Consider the following 14600-nt stretch of genomic DNA (forward strand, 5'->3'; position numbering starts at 1 on the left):
TGACGTTCAGCAGGTGATCCAACATCTATAGTCTTCACATTTCATCTGTGAACTGGAAAGAAAGCAACAACGTAAAGTATGAAAACTTCCCTGAGAAAATTCACTCATAAGTGATAAGCAGTTCAAAGCAGAAAATAAACTGTGATCATTGTATTATCATTATTTATATAATCATAAATATGACCTAAATGACTAATAAATTTTAATTTAATGTGTGTTTCTGCTGAAAGCTGATTGCTTTTGCTCATGTCATGTGCTTGGAGAAACTGCATTCTAGTGGATTCTTCCTCCTGTGTTTCAGGCATTCTCTTCACAAAAATGGGAGTGCAGGCAAGCATAGCTTTCCTTGACCAGACAGTTTTCGATGTAACCAAGTCAGTTTAATTCAAATATTTAGGAAATGTGAGTGGTAACCTACCCAGTGTGAAATTGTAAGATAGATGTATCATAAAGAGAATTGAAGAGTTGTTCCCCCTTTTGCAGAGCTTATGTTTGTGAGGGAAAACCAAGTTAAAGTCAAAAGACAATGCAGGACACATCCAACTCTTGTTCCCCATGGTAGCTGGTTAAGTGTAAAGTAACCTAATGTTCATGATGACTGATCATCTATCTGATCAGAACCAGGCTTTTGTATGAGTCGGGGGAGGGGTGACAAGGGTAGGGATAATAATGAGAAATAAGGGAATAAAGAGGAAAGATAGTCATGACAAAAATTAAAAGGGAAAGAAGAAGAAAGAAAAAATGAAAAAAGGAAGGAAAGGAGGGAGGAAGTAAGGAAGGAAACAAACCATGGACATCAGAAGAGATAGAGGATTTTAAATTGTGGACAAGGCAGACATAAATGGCAAGTTACAGGACTCAGTGGAATACCATGGACTCTTTATAGCTGAGACATGAAACAGAGCTCTCGAGATTATCTCCTAAGGATGAGACAGGCACAGGGTCAATAACAGTACTGTTTTGAGGTCCTGCATATCAGATCATTTCTGGTAGTTAGACTGTTTCCTGGAAAAATTTAATCCGTGTGGCAGCTGATTGCTTCCACAGGAGTTAGAGGCAGTTAGCCTGTGTTCTAAGTGCATTGTTAAGATGTCAGTGCAGGGAAAACCAATGAAGAACTTCAATTGCAAGTAACTCTCAATCACCAAAGGTACAGGATCACCTAGATTAAGCAGTATCTCCTTGCATATACCTGTTGTCTTTAAATGTCTTTAATAAATCAAAGCTCTCAACTACTTTATTTCTGGAGAAGAGAAAGAGATGTAAGCTAATAGCTCCCACCTCTTTTAACATGCTTCATCACTAAACAACACTTTCAAACATTAATATGAGCAGAGTTCAGCTTGCTCTGTGTGCCAGCATGGAGCAGATTCATCCTACAAAACTGGGCATGAGACTTGGCCAAATATCTACCAGCTAACTATTTTCTCTTTTCCTTTATACTGGAATATTTTACTTCAGCATTTATCAAAGATTAAAGATGATATGTCAACCAATTTTGTTAGCTTTGTACTGGCAAGCTTTAAAAGAATAAAATATATTAGCATCATAAAAGTAGAAAAACTACAAAAAATTTTTGATATTCCCAATGAGGACAAGTACCACCAAAAACAAACAACTGACATTTGTTCATACTAAAATTTTCTATTTTTTCACAAACATCTCTCTGCCTCCAGATTCAAATTTTCAATATATCTGACCAGAAGAAACAAACGATTCCAATTTGTGTATAAAATATCATGGACATTTGTTCCCATAATAATCCCCAATAACAAATGAGTAACTGCTCTGACACTCAGAATTGAGAGACAAGGCGACAGGGAGAGAAGGAAGAGGGTCCCAGGTAGAAACCTGCAGTAGGCTGCACACTCTGAAGGTGGGGAGGAAGCCCGCCCTCCCAACACTATGCTGAGCATTTGTAGGAGTTGGCCCTGAAGTTCTTCTGTACCACGTGGTTGTGGTGGCTGAACTGGGAGGAGATATTTCCTCAACTGCCTTTGTGCTTGGGCATGAGAAACACAGCTTTCCTGGGCCTTAGATGTGGTCCTGGTCTCCCACCGCCTCCGGAGTCTCTTGTAATCTCAGTTACAGTAACCTGAGAAGACAGTCTCTCCAGCAGGTGGCAGGGGCTTCAGCTGGCCCCAATCCTTAGTGCAGTTGGGCAGCTGCTGAGCAGGGAATGCTCTGTGCCTGGCAGAATCCTCCTTCTGGGCGGTGCAGCCAGGATGCCACACCTTTGTAAAATTGTTTCCGAACTCCCAGGAGCCGATTTGTAGAGTGCTCCTCAAACTCTAATGTAAAAAGGAATCACCTGCTCATACGTTAACAGGAGATTGTGATTCAACAGGTCTGGGTGGAGCCTGAGAGCGCAGTTCTAACCAGCCCTCAGGTGAAACCCACGAAGCAGCAAACACTGCCCGGTAGCCAGTAGATTAAAAATCTTAGCCCACATCATCCCAGGCCAAAAGGGAGGGTAGAGGGAAGGCAAAGAAAGCCTTTTCTATTTTCCTTTCACAAACCAGACCCTGCTGTTGGCCAGTGAAAAGAGGGGAAGAGAAGAACTTTGCATGGTGAGGTATGAAGACGTGTAATTTGAATGTGCCATTAGACAGGGAAGTATAAACAAAGCTCTAAGCTCCTGGATTTCTGCTTTGGATCAGTCAGATATACTTGTCTTCAGCAGCAAGGATCTCCAGCATCTGCCCTTTCAATGTTTGAATATACACTGTGGTTTTGATGATGTTGGGAAATAAAACTTTATTTTAGGCAGAGAAAAATACTTTTACATCTCAGTAACATCATTTTAATTTCAGTGGCCTTTAGTGATTAATAAATACACTTTATTAGTGATTACTATCTCCTACTTTATGGCGTTAGAAATTTCTATTTTCTAAAATATCTTTTCATAATCCTCAAAACAATACTAAATAATGAGAGATCAAGAGTCTTTGTCTTTTCACATCTCTATGGCAGGAAAATGAGTCCACTTATTTGAACATTTCAACTGACAATCAAAATTAAGTTCCTTCCTTCTTAAGAGAAGAGCTTTTCTCATGTTCCATCACCTGCCTTTCACTTTTCCCTCCAGTTTTCTCACTCTAAATAAAACCAGATGAAGGGGGAAATCTCAATGTTCCATCACATATAATGTACTTTCCAGGATAGGTATGGTGATCCTGAAAGATAAGGACAGGATTGTAGCCCGGGCCCCTGGTAGAAGCTGGTGCTGGTAACAGGTTAAGTTGAGAATGGCAAGGGAAAGGTCAGAGCTTAATCTAAGGCAAATGGACAAAAGGGGGCTTTCGTTTTACCATTCACTGACTATTTTGCTCTCCTGCTTTACAACTAAATAAATTCATGAAATGACTATCTTTTTCTTTATTTGAAGAGAGGATAAATGTCACTGAGAAATATTCCCTCACAATCCATAACACCCATAAGACTTATCTCATTGTCATTATAGACCAAATGAGGCTGCTTTAATTTGCAAAACTTCTTGAAGTTCTAGAAAATGAAGGACACAGAAAGGAACATGTCCCTGTACCAAGGCGCTGCTGGAGCTGCATGTTCCAGGTTCACAATCTGGCCACCACTCCACACTCTGCCTCTCCAACCCAAGGAAGGAAGGTGCCAATCTGCAGGGCTCCTGTGTGGGGCTGGCAGCATGGGGCAGTGCATCTGAAACAGAAATGGGTTTCAGAGACCAAGAAAGCAGGAGGAGACTGTGGGAATGCCCCTGGGGTGGGGGTGGGGCACACTTGCCTCCAGCAGGCTCTTCTTCCCTTCTGTACCTTTGTATCCACTGATCAACAGGGACCAGGACCACAGGCCTTGGGACTGCCAAGACCAGACAGGTGCTTAGACAGAGGTCTCCAATCCCATCCGTAATGAAAGTCATTTCTGTGCCTTTTAAACTCCTGCTCAGCAGCCCTCAGGTAAATGGATTGGGTTCTTGCCTGCTCAAGGCTTTCCCAAGGTGGGGAATTTACCCCCAACCCTGGTCCAGGTGAAGCTCTTGGACTGCAGAATTCTGCACCTGCTCCCATAGGAGAGAAAAAATCAGTTTAATACATATTTATATATGTAATGCTTTTATACTTAATTTAATTTTGATACATATTAACTGTATATATTGAAGGGATTCATGTTATGTCTTCATATGTACAGAGTGCATTGTCACATCCACTCCTCTTCCACCTTCTCCTCACCTCTTCACAGTCTGTGATAATGAATATTCTATATTCAATAAATGTTTCTAAAAATTTCCACATTTGAGAGAGAACATGCCATACTTGGTACTATTTTCATAATACCTGGCAAAGATAAGCACTCTGTATATGCTGAACTTAATGATAATGCAGAGTTTTTGACATTGAAGGTAAAAGGATCATTAAACAGAGTGCGCTGTGGTCCTATAAGATGCTAAATAATGTATGCTTCTAACAACTTCAAAGTGTTATGGGGCACAACTTAAGATCAGACCGATACCAACTGAGAAGTTCAAATTTGAGAGTCTTTCTTAAGCCAGCCGGATGACTATCTCACACAAGGCCCCAAAAATGGCTATTGGGAATACAGCCCCGACCACAGGGTTGTAGGGGTTCTTATACCAAAAATTACATTAATCATAAGTGTCTGTTGCTATGATTCGAAATTACACATTAACATCATGAGATCATAAATAAAGGAGGGAGTGGGGAGTGGGTCACCTAGGTACAAACTATAGAATGATTACTAATAACCACACAATTACATTTACATGGTACATTGGTTAGGAATGATTACTAATAACCACACAATTACTATCGGGTCCCCTCTGGCCGCAGAGAGAGACACGACAAATGTCTGAAGCTTTGGAAGTTTATTGTGCACAGTTCCTTTCCTACGCTTCTCTTACCCCTAGCTTCTGTGCACTCCCAGCTTCCCTTTTCCCAGCTTCTTCCACTCCCGCGTACTCCCTCCTTCCAGCTCAGCTCCAGCCGCTGCTGCTGCCGCCGCCGTCGCCACCGCCGCTTCCGCTCCGTCCGTTCCGTTCCCTGTTTGTTCTGTTCCCCCTCGCTCTCCCACCCACCAGGCTTATATACACTTCAATCAATCAGGGGAGAGTACACGAGATAAACGCAGACAGCTGCAGGCACAGGATGGGTACACGAGGGGGCATGCTCTAGTCACATCGTTAACTAGCCAATCATTGGAATTTGCTGGTTGTTTACTGTATAGCTGGCCGCTTTTGGCTCAGCGTCAGGCGCCATCTTGACCACACCCAAGGCTGGGGGTCCCGGGAACCCCCACAGATCCCCCTTCTTTAATATTAAACTAAGGCTCGGGACCGTGTCTGTCTTAGGCTGAGTGGTCAGCATATGTCCTTACCCGTCATCAGAGCCTGCAGAGCATGCTGCAGCTCCTGTCTTAGGTCGGTACACAGCCACCTCCTTCATTACCCGTCTTTGACTACCGATCCAGCATCAAGAGCCATACTAATGGGGGGCTGTCGGCCTTTAGGGCGGTCATGGCCTGATGAAAAATAATTTGATCTCTATTGGCTAGCTTGCAGATGCATGCCAAAACGAATGAAGAGAAGAAGGCCAAGGCAGAGGGGTACCACCATAGCTCCTAAGCTTGCCCACTGTTTGACAAATCTATAAACAGAAGAGGAACCTTATAGCCATATTAAATACAGAAACAATATACGTCCCAATGGAGTTACAATACGGGTAACACAAAGCAGCTCTCAGGGAATAAACGCATCCCAGTCCCAAAAGTTCTTGCAAGGTATCCACTTGTTCTTATAATAAGTCCATTCTCTGATAGAGTCTCTATGGTCTGTAAGGCTGCAGCTGCATTCTCGGCCGAATGATCGTTGTTATGGTTGTGTCAATGCTGCTACTGCAAGGACTGTGGTGGCAGTGATCACGGCTGTTGCAATGTCAAAGCCTCTTCTGTTTCTTGATAATAACACTGGCAATTCTATATCTGCAACAGAAACTAGGACTGGTAGGAAGATAGAAATGTGCAAATTGCACGGATGACAAAAGAACCGTTCCAGTATTGTGAGAGATAGCACACAGTTAGTGAACAGTTAAGAGGTATTATTAGAAATGTTAGTTGGTAGAAACATAAAAGGGAGGAAATACACAAGCTGACGTAGGAGGAAAAGCAATATCATAGCTAGGGTCAGCAGAGCCAGTTGCTCTACTCTGGGTCTGATCTATAGTATGATTCCAACGGCAAAGTACAGAAATTCCTCCTGTTAAAGCAAAGAAAGGCTAGAAATATCCTTGTCACCAAAAACAGCACGATCTGAAAAATCATCAGTAGAATTGACAGACTTGTAGAGAAATTGGTGAAAAGCAAGAAAAGGAAGGACAAAAAATATGTTAGTCAGAAATGAAAAATATGGCCAGGCTAACAATGGCCCATAGGTTCCGGGTTTGCCTTTCCGTTTGAGTTTTCGTTATTGGAGGAAGGCTCAGACTCGCCATTGTGAGGAGGAGCAGCATCATTTGCATGCTATAAAACTCTGATTAGCCTTTCTGGAATCCAGACTGGAGTCTGTTGATCCTGTGGGAAAATACAAACAGACCCTCGGACCCAACGAAGGACTGGATCCGGTCCTGTCCAACAACCTGTCAGGATATCTTTCCATTTTGCCCATACTTGAGGAATATTATGGGGATTATAATGTTGATCAGCTGCAGAATGGCCGTCCCTATCCAGAGTTAAGAAATTTAGAATGAAAAGAACTAAATTAAGTTTATCTTTAGGAGACTTGTAGGAGGCTCCTATTCCCCCTTTTTGTTTATTTAGACAATTTTTTAAAGTAAGATGTGCTCTTTCCACAATGCCCTGTCCCTGAGGATTATAGGGGATGCCAGTGACTGATTGGATGTTAAATGTTTGTAAAAACAACCGGAAGCTTTTGGAAGTATAAGCAGGACCATTATCTGTTTTAATAACTTTAGGTATGCCCCAGCCAGCAAATGCTTGTAGGCAGTGTTGAATGACATCTTTCACCTTTTCTCCAGAATGAGTGGAAGCCATAATGACCCCTGAAGCAGTGTCTACTGACACATGTACATACTTAACAGTACCAAATTCAGAAATATGGGTTACATCCATCTGCCAAATATGACCAGGCAGCAGTCCCCTAGGGTTAACTCCAAAGGATTGTACTGGGATTAAAGGAGCACAATGTTGACAATTTTTTACTATTTGTCGAGCCATACATTTAGGTATAGGAAATTTTCTGCTCAAAGTAGTGGAATTTACATGAAATTTTTCATGAAAGAGTTTTGCCTGTTCCTCTATGGAAAAAACAAAAATTGATTTGGTGGCCATATCTACCAAGTCATTAGCATTGGCCAAAGGTCCTGGTAAATTAGAATGAGCTCTAATATGTCCTACATAGAATAGATGTTTACGCTGTAGGATAAGGTTTTGTAGTGTAGTAAAGTAAGAAGCTACCGTGGACATGGAAGAAATATGGGGTACCGTTTCAAGAACCTGTAAAGCGTTAACGATATATAAGCTATCAGATAGAAGATTGAATGGCTGATTATCTGCTAATTTAAAGGCTAATATTACAGCTGCAAGTTCAGTAACCTGTGTGGAGTTGGGTGGAACTATTATGGTGTGAAGTTGTTTACTGATAAGTACTGCACCTACTCCATTTTTGGAGCCATCAGTAAAAATGGTTACACAGTCTTTAAGAGGCTGGACACTAGTCACTTTTGGAAAAACTATGGGAGTATTTTTACAGAATTGAATCCAGGGATGTTGGGGATAATGGTTATCGAACTGAGCTGAAGTGGAACAATATAATACTGACCAATCATCATCATTATTAATTAGCCATTTAATTTGCTGAGTGGAATAAGGAGTTATAATAATAGATGGATGGATTCCAAAAACAGTAATGCAAGATTCTATTCCCTTGAATATTACCTGAGCAATAGCTTGGGGATATGATTGCAATGTTTTAGCTGGAGAGCTAGAGAGATTTACACTTTGCAGAGGTCCTCCTTGCCAAACTATGCCAAAAGGGGTATGCTTCTCTGAGATTATGATTAAACTTAATGGTTGAGTAGGATCACAACGATCAACGTAACACTGCTGAAGTCTATTCTCTACTAGCTGTAAGGATATCCGTGCTTCAGGAGTAAGTTTCCTAGGGGAATTCAAGTCAGAATTACCTTTTAATATATCGAATAAAGGTTTTAATTCCCCTGTGGACAATTTTAAATAGGATCTGATCCAGTTAATGTCACCTAAGAGTTTCTGAAAATCGTTCAAGGTATTCAATTGATCTGTCCTGATGGTCAACCTTGTTGGTCTGACTGTAGTAGCAGTGAGCCTTGTACCCAGATATTCTTGGATCTCCTCTAATTATAATTTTTCAGGGGCTATCGTTAGTCCTCTTTTTTCTAATACTTGAGTTATAAATTGTAATGCTTCTAACAAAACTTCTTTTTCTGGATGGCAAATAAGTATGTCGTCCATATAGTGATAAATCAACAATCTCTTAAACTTTTGTCTAGTAGTTGTTAACACTTTATCTACGTATATTTGACATATAGTAGGACTGTTAGCCATACCTTGAGGCAACACAGTCCATTCGAATCTCTGGTCAGGCTGAGTGTGATTAAGAGAGGGCAAAGTAAAGGCAAATCTCCAACAATCATTTTTGTGTAAGGGTATAGAGAAAAAGCAATCTTTTAAATCCAGAATAATAGTAGGCCAATTTTTTGGTAGTGCAGTAACAAGAGGGAGTCCACATTGGACGGGTCCCATAGGGTACATTTGTTCGTTTATGGCTCTTAAATCATGTAATAACCTCCATTTTCCTGATTTTTTCTTTGTTAAGAATATTGGAGTATTCCAAGGAGAGGTAGAATGTTGTAAATGACCTGCTTGTACCTGCTCTTGTACTAACTTATGAGCTGCCTCTAGCTTTTCTTTTGTTAGGGGCCACTGTGGAATCCAGCGAGGCTTATCATCTTTCCATATTATAGGGATTGATGGTTTATCAGTCGCCCCTAGGAAAAACCCAATCCATGAGAATCATTTTTTGGTGGAAGTAAAGGCAGTGGTTGGGTAGATCCTTGGCTATGTCTTCCTAATCCTTTTTTATCATCATAATTCATATTTTGTAACATATTTCTTACAGGAGTCCCTTGGTAAATCTGGTCAGTGGTGAGTTTCATATCCATTTGCTGCAGGACGTCTCGTCCCCATAGGCTAATAGGAACATTAAAGACATATGGCTGAAATATTCCTGTGTGTCCCTCTGTATCTTTCCACGATAATGAGGAAGCACTTTGATTGGGGCTCTCTGCTACTCCTAAGCCTCTCAAGCTCTGAGCTGCTGTGATCAATGGCCAGTGCTTTGGCCAGACCATTGCACTGATAATACTTTTGTCTGCTCCCGTATCTAATAAACCTGTAAATTCCATATTTCCCACTTTTAATTTTAGGAGGGGCCTCTGTTCCATATCCATAGTAAGGTTTATTAAAGTGGTTCCTGTTGATCCAAAACCTCCTTGTCTTTTATTTGTATTTTCACTGGGCCACAAGGAATGTTGACTGGGCAATATAAGCATTTGTGCAATGCGATCCCCTGGAGAGATGACCGTAATTCCTTTTGGTGAAGAGACCAAGGCTTTTATTTGTCCAGTGAAATCAGGATCAATAACCCCTGGGTGTACTATAAGTCCTTTTAGTGTTGAGGAACCTCTACCTAGTAATAGTCCTACACTATTCTGTGGGATTTTTTCATGCCAATCAGTATCAATCATCTGCACCCCCATATCTGGGGTTAGTATGAGTCTGGAGGTGGCACAGATGTCCAATCCGGCACTTCCTGAGGTGGCTCTGCGCTCCCCTTCTCTGTGGGAGGATACCACCGTCGGGGAACTTGTTGAATTACCCCGTATATTTGTTGCGGGCCCCGGGGAGGGCCCTGTCTCCCGTTTTTTTGAAGTTCAGGATTGGACCCTAGGAAATTATCCTCCCTATCTCTAATAGGCTGACAGGCACTATTCCGATGACTTCCTCTTCTGCATCTTGGACATAGCCCTGGGGCATAAGGTGTAACAGATTTTACTATAGTTATCTCTTATCTTTTGTTAGGGCATTATCTCCTTGCTGCTGATTTTGTGCATCTATTGAAACGTATTGGTCTTCTCCTATTAACATTTCTATCGGGAAACCTTGCCACTATGTTTCTGCAAGCAGTTTCAACAGCTGAACTCTCCAATTAGCCATTGTTCTCCAAATAACACTGCTCTGCATAGTCTTAACTGCCTCTTTAAAGTTTTTTCTAATGGTTGATGGTATCTCCATTTGCTCCTCAAATACGGGCAGGTTCTACAGATTTTGAAGCTCTTTCTATTAGGCTTAGGTTTCTCCTACCTTTTTCCCTTGTTCTTAAGTTTTCACTACCACTTGGTTATTTCTTTTTGGGGGTTCTTTGTGTTAGACTTAATTCCCTTTTTTCCCTTGTTCTTAGATTTTTTGAGCAATTATTTTCTAGGTCACCACCACTCAATTTTTCCTCACTTTATTCTCTTTAAGCGTTCTTTTCTGTTACTATTAGACCCTGTTCATGAAGATCCCCCTTGTGGCACACTAAGCGGCTTTTCTTTACTTTAGCTGTTTTTTCCCTCAATGGTGTCCCATTGTTTTTTTTAATGGTTCCCTGAGGGGTTGCTGCATTCAGACCCCATTGTTACTAATTTGAATAGCTTTAGTTTTGGCAATTACAATAACAAACAGTGGCCTAGCTGCCAGGAGCAACGAGATTACTGAAGGGAAAACTATCAAGTGCGCATTAAAATTTTTATAGCGGCTTTTCACGTACTACCTAATTGGACCGCTTCAAACGTGTTTCTACTTTCACTTTAATTAGACCGCGTTCCACGCGCCAGGACCGCTGATGGCGTGTCCCGATACCCCCCCGACCCGCATTCTACACGTTAGGATCCCGGTACCCCTCAACCCGCGTTCCACGCGTCAGGACCGCTAATGGCGCGTCCCGATACCCGCGTTCCACGCGTCAGGACCCCAATACCTTTCAACCCGTGTTCCACGCGTCAGGACTCCTGATACCTTTCAACCGGACCGCACTCCGCGTGTCCCCAGGACCGCCAATGGCGCATCCTGACACCCTTTAACTTTTTTATAACCGGTTCAACTTGTATACAAAAAAAAAAAATTCTTTCAAATATCTTACCTTGTTTTCTTTTATAAGGCCTTCATCTTCCCGGGTTTCGGCACCAGTTATCGGGTCCCCTCTGGCCGCAGAGAGAGACACGACAAATGTCTGAAGCTTTGGAAGTTTATTGTGCACAGTTCCTTTCCTACGCTTCTCTTACCCCTAGCTTCTGCACACTCCCAGCTTCCCTTTTCCCAGCTTCTTCCACTCCCGCGTACTCCCTCCTTCCAGCTCAGCTCCAGCCGCTGCTGCTGCTGCCGCCGTCGCCGCCGCCGCCGCCGCTTCCGCTCCGTCCGTTCCATTCCCCGTTCGTTCCGTTCCCCCTCGCTCTCCCACCCACCAGGCTTATATACACTTCAATCAATCAGGGGAGAGTACACGAGATAAACGCAGACAGCTGCAGGCACAGGATGGGTACACGAGGGGGCATGCTCTAGTCACATCGTTAACTAGCCAATCATTGGAATTCGCTGGTTGTTTACTGTATAGCTGGCCGCTTTTGGCTCAGCATCAGGCGCCATCTTGACCACGCCCAAGGCTGGGGGTCCTGGGAACCCCCACAAATTACTGCTTACATAGTACACTGGTTAGGAGCAATAGAGATCAAAAGAGAGCAATTCTTCATTACATAGGAATTGTCATTTTATATTATTAAACATGTCACACCAAGTAACTGATTATGGGCACAGAGCTGGGTGTTTTCAGGTGTTCCCATGGGAGAAACTTATTTCCTACATAACATTGAGTCTCAGAGCAAAATGGAGTCTGTTTAGTCAATTCCCTCATAGTCTGGCTTGTAACATTCTCATGGAGCCAGATCTATCTGCCCATCACATTTCCCACTGTTTTTTTATACATAATCAATTCATTGATCCATTAGTAGTGTGTGTTTGATTGTAGTGAGTGTGTAACACCATTAGTTTAACAGACTGGATTCTATCCCTAATATATTTAGTTAAATAGTTTATTATGCCTGGTCCGATTAACAGCCCTAACATAATTAGGATGAAAGGTCCTGCCATTGCGGTTATTAAAGTAGTTAACCAGGGAGACCAAGAGAACAAATTTTGCTACCAATTTCCCTCAGGTTTTCAGTTTTCCTCCTGCTCTTTGAGTCTTTTTCTGATTAAAGATAAACTATCACGGATGACACCTGAGTGGTTAATATAGCATGGGGAAACAGGTTTTACACAAGGCCATACATAATCTTCCTTGTTTTAAAAACAGCAAATCTAATTCTCTTCTATTTTGTAGAACTACTTCAGCAAGTGAATCAAGGGAATTTTCTAAGCATCTTACAGAGTTTTCTAACTCCCTTGAGTCTAAATCTATTTGTCTACTTCAAGTTTTGAAATTTTAATTCCCAGTAATCGGGGCAGTAGTTCCTACAGCTGTGGAGTGGGCTAACCTATTCCCACTAGGAGGGGAAGTAGGACAGGGGCTGCTCATTTAGATATTAGTCCCATATGTTCTCTCTCTCCCTCCCCATCATCACAGTACACCCTGGGAATGGTGTGAACAGTAACACAGAATTCATTCCATTTGGCAATTTTACAAAGTTTGAAATGCCAGGCTTGGAGTTACTCCCAATGTACAAGCAAACCATGTTCCCTCAGCGGCCACAAGATGGTTCTCATATGTACGTGACAGGGTCCTAAGTATTATAGTAGATGTATAAGAATCCTTGTAAGGGGAGTGGTTTACATTAAAATTTGGAGCCTGGAAACAAGTTCCCTGTCCTTGTAAATCTCCAAAGGTTAATTTGGGCTTTTGTCCCCACTTGCATAGAGTAGGATTAGTCTTTACATCCTTGTGGGAAAGATTTCTAATTTGGTACGAGGAGAGGCCTAGGGAGATATTAGCTCCTATCCGTATAAAATATGGGGGTTCTGGCTTGAGACACAGTCAGCAATCTTGAGTTATGTTAGGCTCAGTAGCATTAATAAAGTAAAAGACAGAGTCCAATAGATCTAATAAAGGCTTCTGTGGCCCAAGATTTGAGGTGGTTAGGGAGGGAATGGTTAATAAGGGGGCTGTTGTATTCTTTGGCTTAAGAGTCAGAGGTTGACCTGGGGGCACCAGGAGCAATCCAGGAATGGTCTGTTAGGGCCTATTGGATTTACTTCTCAGAGAGGGTCATATCTCTGAATAGTAAATTCTGTGCCTGGGTCTGGTCCCCATACATAGAATCGTAACCCCCAAGTTTTCCCTCATTCCCATCCTCCCCTAGCTAGCAGATGCCATTTTATTACAGTTATTGTTACAGGGTTACAACTTCCTTCAGGGTTCCTTCCTACAGGGTTGTGAGGTCCCCTTCTGAAGTCAATATATGTGTCTTTGTTGGTCCACCAGGCTATGGTTCCACATCCCCAGGAAGCAAAGTGGTATTGAAATTCCCCTTGACAATTGGGTTCCCCATTTGCTGGGCAAATATAATGTTGGGTATGTTTTAGATTTCTTTCATATAATAAATCTCCACAGGTATGTATATTTGCACTATGACCATGCAGGGCACTTTTCCCGCCTATTATTCTTACTCTTAGGTCATCAGTGAGGTCACACAAATTTAATGAAAAAATGGGTTGAGTTGAGGTATCTAACGTCTTAACAATTGTCCCTTCTACAGTTTTCCTTAGTTCCCATGTGTAATTTTTAGGCTGGTGAGGTGTGCAATTTACAATAGGAAGTATAATTAAGAGGGACCAGAAGGGACCTGAGAAAGTCTTATCTTTAGTGGATTGTCTGTGGGTTGAACAGTCCATCTTTCAGCCATTGATGCTTCTTCTTCTGGCATGGCCTTCTTGATCTGGGAGCGGTGGATCCAGTGATGTTTTCCTGCTACTTTGACTGCAGTTGGAGTTGTTAGGATAACTGGCAGGGGTCCCATCTAGTAGGGTTCCAAAGTAGATGCCTGAAGTTTTTTAATCCACTCTAAGTCACTGGGGTAGAAGGGGTGAGTCAGAGTTTCTACTGGGCAATAAGCAAGATGGGCTGCTTTGACCAAACCAAGGATTCGCTTAGAGGCTTGTTGAAGTGCCTGGAGGGACTTAAAGAGATAATGGTTATCTATTTCAGCAAGTTTTTCTTCCCCAAGTTTAGGAATTAACAGAGGTGGTCAGCCAATCACGATTTCAAAGGGAATGATGCCGATCACACAGGGAGTGCATCTGGCCCCAAGAAGGGCAAAGGGAAGGAGACTCACCCAGTTCTCACAGCCTCAAGCTTTAGTTTTGTAAGTGTGCCTTTTAGGGTCCTATTCATCCTTTCTATTTGTCCTGAACTCTGAGGTCGATAAATACAATGTAACATCCCTTTATATATTTAAAGTTTCAACTAGCAATTTGTCGGGGTTTCCAGGACCCCCAGCCTTGGGCACGGTCAAGATGGC

General features: G+C 42.2%; 1 long non-coding RNA gene across 1 annotated transcript; it reads right to left on the minus strand.

Moving 5' to 3' along the window:
* Positions 1–2863: 2863 nt before the first annotated feature.
* LOC124986492 (uncharacterized) lies at positions 2864–14060 on the minus strand. The gene is made up of 3 exons (XR_007109013.1): positions 13926–14060; positions 3792–4036; positions 2864–3678 (listed from the first exon to the last, which is right to left on the minus strand). It is a non-coding gene; the product is annotated as an uncharacterized LOC124986492 (long non-coding RNA).
* Positions 14061–14600: the final 540 nt, after the last annotated feature.

The sequence above is a fragment of the Sciurus carolinensis genome, chromosome 6, assembly GCF_902686445.1.
Source record: "Sciurus carolinensis chromosome 6, mSciCar1.2, whole genome shotgun sequence".
Taxonomy (NCBI): Eukaryota; Metazoa; Chordata; class Mammalia; order Rodentia; family Sciuridae; genus Sciurus; species Sciurus carolinensis.